The following is an 8638-nucleotide window of genomic DNA, read 5'->3' as shown; positions in this document are numbered from 1 at the left end:
AGTTAGAGAACTGTTATTATGTACCTATAATTAGCAGGAATATTATTTCCGTTTCTTGTTTGGACAAGTTTGGTTATTCATTCATAATAAAGAACAATTTTTGTTCAATTTATTTGAATGATATATTCTATGCTACTGCACAAATGAACACTGGATTATATGTCCTTGATCTTGAAATGCCTATTTATAACATTAATACTAAAAGGATGAAACCTAATGAGTTAAATCCAACTTACCTTTGGCATTGTCGATTAGGCCACATAAATGAGAAACGCATTTCCAAACTCCATAAAGATGGACTCTTGGACTCTTTTGATTATGAATCATATTAGACATGCAGATCTTGTTTAATTGGAAAGATGACAAAGTCTCCATTCAGAGGAAAAGGTGAAAGAGCTAATGATCTTTTGGCTCTCATACATACTGATGTATGTGGACCACTGAACATACCAGCCAGAGGAGGTTTTCAGTACTTCATCACATTTACTGATGATTTCAGTAGATATGGTTATGTGTATTTAATGAAACACAAATCAGAGTCCTTTGAAAAGTTCAAGGAATTCAAGAATGAAGTACAAAACCAACTAGGTAAGAATATTAAAAATCTTCGATCAGATCGAGGTGGTGAATATTTAAGCCTAGAGTTTGATGACCATCTAAAAGAGTGTGGGATCCTATCCCAACTCACTCCTCCTGGAACACCCCAAATGGAATGGTGTATCTGAGAGAAGAAATCGAACCCTGTTAGATATGGTCCGATCCATGATGAGTCACGCCGATCTTCCAAACTCCTTTTGGGGACATGCATTGTTGACACCAGCTTACACACTTAACCGTGTTCCATCCAAAAAGGTTGAAAAGACACCATATGAGATATGGAGTGGCAAGAAACCACATATGTCTTGCATGAAGATTTGGGGTTGCGAAGTTTATGTGAAACGACAAATTTCAACTAAGCTTGAGCCCAAATCTGACAAATGTTTATTTGTGGGGTATCCTAAAGAAACAAGAGGGTATTACTTCTACAATCCTTCTGAGGGCAAAGTGTTTGTCGCTCGAACTGGAGTTTTCCTAGAAAAGGATTTTATTTCCAAAGGAATCACTGGGAGGAAAGTAGATCTTAAAGAAATTCAAGAATCACAAAGCATCGATACACCTATGGAGGAATTACAGCAGGAAACACAAGTAGTTGTGGAAGAGCAACCTGCTCAATTAGAACAAGACCAGTGTAGGTCAAGCAGGATACGTCACCTACTTGAGAGATATGGATATCTCATAACAGATTAAGGTGATGTATTACTCATGGATCAAGATGAGCTTGTGACCTACCAAGAGGCCATAACTGGTCCCGAGTCTGAGAAGTGGCTAGAAGCCATGAAATCTGAAATGGATTCCATGTACACAAACCAAGTTTGGACATTGGTAGAGCCTCCTGTAGGAGTTAACCCTATAGGATGCAAGTGGGTCTTCAAAAAGAAGACTGACATGGATGGTAAGGTACATACCTATAAGGCAAGACTGGTTGCAAAAGGATATAAACAAATTCATGGGGTTGACTATGATGAAACCTTTTCATTAGTTGCAATGCTTAAATCTGTTCGGATTTTACTTGCTATCGCTGCATATCATGATTATGAAATATGGCAGATGGATGTCAAAACTGCTTTCCTTAATGGGAATCTTCTTGAGGATGTGTACATGACACAACCTGAAGGATTTGACATACCAGAAGAAGCCCAAAAGATATGTAAGCTACAAATATCAATCTATGGATTGAAGCAAGCTTCCAGAAGCTGGAATCTTCGTTTTGATGAAACGGTAAAACAATATGGATTCATCAAGAATGAAGATGAGCCTTATGTCTACAAAAAGGTTAGTGGGAGCATGATCGTTTTCCTGGTATTATATGTAGATGACATATTACTCATTGGAAACGATGTCCTTACCCTGCAACAAGTAAAATCTTGGTTGGGGAAATGCTTTTCTATGAAGGACCTAGGTGAAGCAGCCTATATATTAGAAATCAGAATCTATAGAGATAGATCACAAAAACTGCTTGGCCTAAGTCAGAGTACATACATAGACAAAGTGCTGAGAGGCTTTAATATGCATGATTCCAAGAAAGGATTCATACCTATGCAACATGGCCTGTGTCTATCAAAAACACAATCCCCTTCAACTAAGGAAGAAAGGGATCGCATGAATAAGATTCCATATGCATCTGCAATAGATCTATCATGTATGCCATGTTATGTACTCGACCAGATCTCTCGTATGCTTTAAGTGTAATGAGTAGGTACCAATTTGATCCTGGTGATGCCCATTGTGTAGCTGTCAAGAATATCCTTAAGTACTTGAGAAGGACTAAGGACTCATTCTTGATATATGGAGGTCAGGAAGAGTTGGCTGTAATTGGATACACCGACGTTAGCTTCCAGACAGATAAGGATGACTTTAGATCGCAATCTGGTTATGTGTTTTGCTTAAACGGTGGCGCTGTGAGCTGGAAAAGTTCAAAGCAAGATACAGTTGCTGATTCTACAACCGAGGTCGAGTATATTGCTGCCTGAAGTGCAGCAAAGGAAGTTGTTTGGATCAAAAAGTTCATTAGTGAACTTGGAATAGTCCCTATCATTGTGGATCTCATTGGTCTCTATTGTGATAACAATGGGGCTATCGCACAAGCTAAGGAGCCTAGATCTCACCAACGATCCAAACACATACTTAGGCGTTATCATCTCATTCGAGAGATAATAGATAGAGGAGATGTGAAAATATGTAGAGTACCTACACTTGACAATATTGCTAACCCACTGACAAAGCCTCTTGCGCAGCAGAAGCATGATGGCCATACTAGATCAATGGGCATTAGGGGTATGCCTGATTGGCTCTAGTGCTAGTGGGAGATTGTTGGTGTAAGCCCTAGAGGCCAATACTTTTGGTACTTGTATCGATATATTTATTAATAATAAAAGGCTTTTTCTTTATTATGTTTGTTTAATAAAGACCTTGGAATAGATAGTCCGTTTAATGTATCAAGTATGACTTAATCATGAGATCACATTAAACATAAGGACATTATTCTTAAAGTATCCGTAGTCGAGCTTTATTGTGAAGTGGGATAACATTAAAGCATGAAGACTATTATGTTTGTAGACTGATGATCACATCTCATGGATCATGGATATGGAGTTATCAAGTCTTAAACATAGGTATGAATATTAAGAATAATATTTATACCGGACTAACCCGCTATGAGAATACTGTATAGAAAGTTATGCAAAGTGTCATAAGTTATTCTCATGGTGATAATGGTGTATACCACTCTTCGACCTGAGACCACTCTGGACCTTAGATGTAGAGTCGAGTGCTTTATTGCTGATCCAACATTGTCCGTAACTGTATAACCATAAAGACAGTTGATGGGTACTCCACAAAGCATGCTGAGGGACATGAGTGTCCTAGATGGAGTTTGCCCATCCTGTGTAACTTGATAAATGTCTATGGGCCCAATATTGAACTGGACAAGGATGGCACGGTCTATGCCTTGTGTTCAATATAGACATAAGGGCAAAAGGGTGATTATACACATAATTATTATCACAGAAGGATTTGTCAGATCACATGACATTTTCGTGTCTTGGGTAGCAGTGATGTGTTGCTAGATACCGCTCACTGTTTATTATCTTAAATGCATGGTTTAATATAATTGCCAACGTCGCGAAAACCTACAAGGTCACACACAAAGGACGGATTGATGAGAGATAGAGTAACTAAGGAACATCGTAAGGTATTGTGTACTTGAGTAGAATACGAAATATGGTAAGGTACCAAATACTTAAGTGATTTTGGCATATTATGAGATATGGGCCAAAATACACTTAAGTGGGCTTTTTAGCTTAAAGCCCACACAAGTGGTTCTATAAATAGAACCCTTGGGTAGAAGCATTGTAACTCTAATTGGAATTTCGTTTGCCTCTCTCTCGCACTCAAAGCCTTCGTTCGTACAAGCTACCACTGAGATTGAAGGAATCCGTTCGTGTGGACTGAGTAGAGACGTTGTCATCGTTCAACCTTCATGATCCCCACAAGAGGTAAGGATTCTATCACTGATCATGCCCATTCTTAAGGATCACTAAATGGAGAAATTTTTAAACTCCGCTGTGCCTTGGATGGAAATTCTCCTTCATGGGTCTCATGAACGAATTAACGTAGCAACATGATACGCAATCCTCATGACTATCCACTCTAAAACCTGTGTGTACGCTCAAGCCTATGTAGTGGGCTTATCTCTCATAGAACAACCCACCCCAACAAACAACCAACCCCACAGATCCAGCGAATACAACAATCATATGTACACAATGCAATAAGATAAAGCAGATAAATGCTGAAAGTAAATAACTATACAAAAGAATAAACACCCAACAAACAAGAAACTCACAAAAGCTTGGAGGGACTCGCATAGGGAAACCGGGTCCCTAGCAGAGTCACCAGTTGTCGCAATTGCAAAAAAAAACAACCGGCGGAAAAAAAACAGAAGAGTCGCCACTCTTCGTTATTTATCCCAAAGTAGGGAAAGGAAACGATCAAAGAAAACCTGAAGAGAGGAAAAGACAAGGTCTCGCAACCAAATCTAGGGTTCGGGAGTCGATTATGTGAAGGGAAGGAATTAGCACCTCTACACATCCATAGTACTCTACGGTATCCATTCTTGTTGTTCTAGTATAAAGGGTGTAGGTATATCTAAGGTACTATCTGCTAAAAGAAGGTCAAAAGAAAATGACTCGCAAGGATGTCGCATCCACTGCCTACGTATCTCACCTGAGTATGAGAATCAGAGTCTTCGTAGCTCGGCTACCTATGGGCGAAAGAGAAGTTAGCTCGATAAGACATCGCGTTTTATGCCTACGTATCTCATCTGGAATGAGAATCAGAGAAAAACATAGTTCAGCTAACTACGGGAACAAGGGGCCTCGATTGCAATTAGGGCAAGACAAAGGGAAGGTCTTGATCGTAACGAGGGCGAGAGAAAAGAATCGCAGCAAGCGCGAAAACAAACAAGGATTAGTTGTTAGTCGTTAGTCAAACTCGGTAAGACATCGCGTCTCATGCATACGTATCTCATCTGAACATGAGAATCGGAGTTGTTGTAGTTAGGCTAATTAGTTGTTAAGGATTGCCATCTGAACATGGACTTACAAAAGAGGGCACCAACTGTGTCAAAGGAAAGTGGGCAATATGTACAACGTCCTAGCAGTAGGTGTCGCAGCTCGCTGAATCGAGTCTCAGGCAGTTACCTCTTTGCAATAGAATGGGTTGACATGCCACAAAATCGGAGACGCACGGAAGGTCTAAAAGTGGGGAAGCTCTGCCCTAGAGTTGTCATGCAATGTGGTCCTATGTGTTAGGATTTACAGGAGGGAACATCTACCTAATGTTATCATGCAAAGAATAAGGGAATTCTACCTATGATATCATACAAAGGGTTCTACCTAATGGGTGCTACCTAAACGGAACAAGAGTCGACGGATGGAACAAGGGGAGGAGCCACGGATAAGGGTAGATGGTGATGCCTGAGGCAATCGACTTACAGGTAGATGGCGATGCCTGAGGCAATCGACTTACAAGAGGATGGATGAATGCGTGTTGGTTTTGTTAAATTTTGAAAATGATTACTCGACGTTGGATCAAGCTTTTGATCTTGTTTTGAAATGATTATCGGATGTTCGTTTTAATTCTTGTATTAACAGATGAATAAAGAATGAAAGAATAAATATTATACACTTTATGGGATAGGGGTACATTTGTTATGAATGGGGATGGTTCATGGCAATTAAACAATAAGAATATATGCCTCAATCATCATACAAGTAGGCAATAGTTATCAATCAAATCAGATAAGCAAACAAGTATATAATCAAATCAAATAATCAAATAATGAAATAAGGGAGCATTAAACAAGGCATGGGAAGTATGAACATGTTAAACAATCAAGCAATAGAAAGCATGGATGACAGAAACAAGTATAACAGATAACAGATGAATCAGACAGATGAAAAGATGCACAAAAAAGGTCCACTGAAATAATTAAATAAAAAATGAGGTAAGGATCAAATAAAATCAAGATAAAAGGCCTCTAATATATGGCATATGAGATGAACAAGGTAGGATCAAAAGATCTCTTCAATTGCCATAAGCAGTCCCTAAGTCAAACATAGATCATAAAGAAGTCAATTAAAAATTCAAGTCAACTTAATAAATATCAAATAAATAACAAATTAATCAAGAAAATTATGAAAAATTAATAAGTAAGGTGGGGTCAGGACATCATCATCCCCCAAAAAGATTTTAAAAATAATGAAAATTAGTACATAAATTAATTGAAATAAAACAGAAGTCAAACCAAAAGTCAATCAACAAAACTAGGTTAAAATTAAATTGAAAATGTGAAATAAAAATCCAAGAAAAAGTCAGGTTGACCATGGGGAAGTGGTCAACCTTCATCCCAAAAATCAGAAGCTCAAAATAATTTGAAGTTATAAAAATAAAATCAAGAATTTAATGTATGCTAAAATGGACCACTTGGAATGAATAATTAAAATAAAACATTAATACTAAATAAATGCGAAAATAAAAACTAAATAAAATTAAATAAGGCACTAAGCAGTATTGAAAATATTTTTGGATATTTTTATGAACAAAGAAAATATTTTATATTAATTAAAATCAAAACAGAAATAAATTGGGAATAAAAAAATGAACATGAAAAGAGGGGGTGCATTAGCATTTTAATTGAACTGGGAAAAGAGTAATGCGCTGATGGGCCATGAGCGTGGGGTGTGGAAAGCAAGCAGCGAAGGGCCCATGATCCAAACTAACTTAAATCAGGGTGTGACACATTAAAATAACGTTTTAATTAAAAAGGCCATGTGAACATGATGTAAATCGATCACTTTTATTTAAAACACTAAAAGACAAAAACAAGCGGATGGACTAGATTAAAACAGCCACGCTAGATCCAACGACTCTCAAGATGACACGCAGTCATCTTCTTCATTGGGCCAAAACCTAGCCATGCCGATGCAAAGAAAACGCAGAAAACAGTGTATTTCTTCCAACTTCAACACAAAAATACGACCACCATAGTGCATCAAAAAACATGAAATAAAGCCCAAATCTCAAGTATAAAATTCAAGGATTAACATGGTAACTTGTTTTAGGTTAAATAGTAGCTTATTCATGGAGAAAAGTTGACAATAAGGTGACAACATGGACATGGATATGAGCAAAAATCAACAACATAAATCAACACCATGAACAATGCCTCGTGCTGAGGGCTTCAGAAATAAGCAAAAGCATATGATTAACAATGAAACAGTAATGAAGCAAGCATGATAATGGCTATGGAAAAGGAACAAGAGTGTTACCTAGTGGAAGTCTAGTCCACTGCTTCTTGAAGAAGATGATGCTTCCTTGGTGCTTCAAAAGCTTCAACTCAAGAGCTTGCTGAGAAAAATGGAAGCTGACCTCTAATGACCTTGCCTTGCTTGCTCGAAAATTCACTGCCTTCCTTTCATGTTTAGGGTTTTTGCTTTAAATATGGTGGGTCAAATAATCCTTAATGGGCTAAAAAACAATCTATTTTGGGGGGAGCAAATGATGCAGGTTAGTGGCATTTGGTGAGGTGTAGAAAGAGGGCACGTGAGATTTCTTATTTTGGGAAAAACGTTGGGTGAATGGAAATACAATGAATGGCCAAATAAGGAAAGCAAAACATGGGCTGTGTAATCTTGCAGCATGGCCTGGTCTGGTTTGGCAAGCAAAACAATCGAAAGTGGCGACTTTGTGGCAACATAACTTGATGAGCAAACCACCAATTGATGAGATAATGCAAACAGTAGAAAGATATTATGGAGCTTGGCATGTTTCATGTTGAGCATATGTGGAAAATAATGAATGGAAGAAGATGAAAAATGGCCTGAAGTTCATGTCACACCATTGCAAGATTGGTATCTGCCTAGAAATTTTAAGTCATGATGCCAACTTTAAGTGAGTGCAACTCTCAAACCATGGATCCAAATGAGGTGACTCCAAAGGGAGGTGAAAGAGGTCATGAAAAGGTATAATTGTTGTGAAGAAAATATTTTCAATTGGTGCCTTGAAGTGCAAGAAAACTGGCCAAGAAGTTTTGACAAACTTTGAAGATTTTTAGACTTAGAAATTTTTCTAAGTGTCCTAAATAATATGCCCTGCTTTGAGATCACACTACGCGTCGATACTTCAGAACAAAAACCCCAAATCTCTTGTCCGGTCGGTCAGTGGAGAGGGTTCCACCTTTCTGAACCCCCACTTTTTTTCATTAGCTCACCCTGTCCAGGGTTAAGAGCTATGAGGTCTTATCCTCATTACCCCTTTTGCATAAGCATCCCTAAAATTCCAAACAACTCATTGATTTTTCTTCTCCTAAGAACACGTTATCTCCTTCTACAACAGGCGAGTAAGTCTCCAAAGGTCAAGCATCCGGTAGATTGCATAGTAACGTCGTTCATCCCAAAACATAACCCGTAGTTAGCCGAACTACGGCTTGCTCTGATTCTCACTCCAGATGAGATACGTAGGCATAAGACGCGATGTC

This window comes from Lathyrus oleraceus, chromosome 2, assembly GCF_024323335.1.
Source record: "Lathyrus oleraceus cultivar Zhongwan6 chromosome 2, CAAS_Psat_ZW6_1.0, whole genome shotgun sequence".
In the NCBI taxonomy this organism is placed as follows: domain Eukaryota; kingdom Viridiplantae; phylum Streptophyta; class Magnoliopsida; order Fabales; family Fabaceae; genus Lathyrus; species Lathyrus oleraceus.
Note: the sequence above shows the minus strand (reverse complement) of the source record.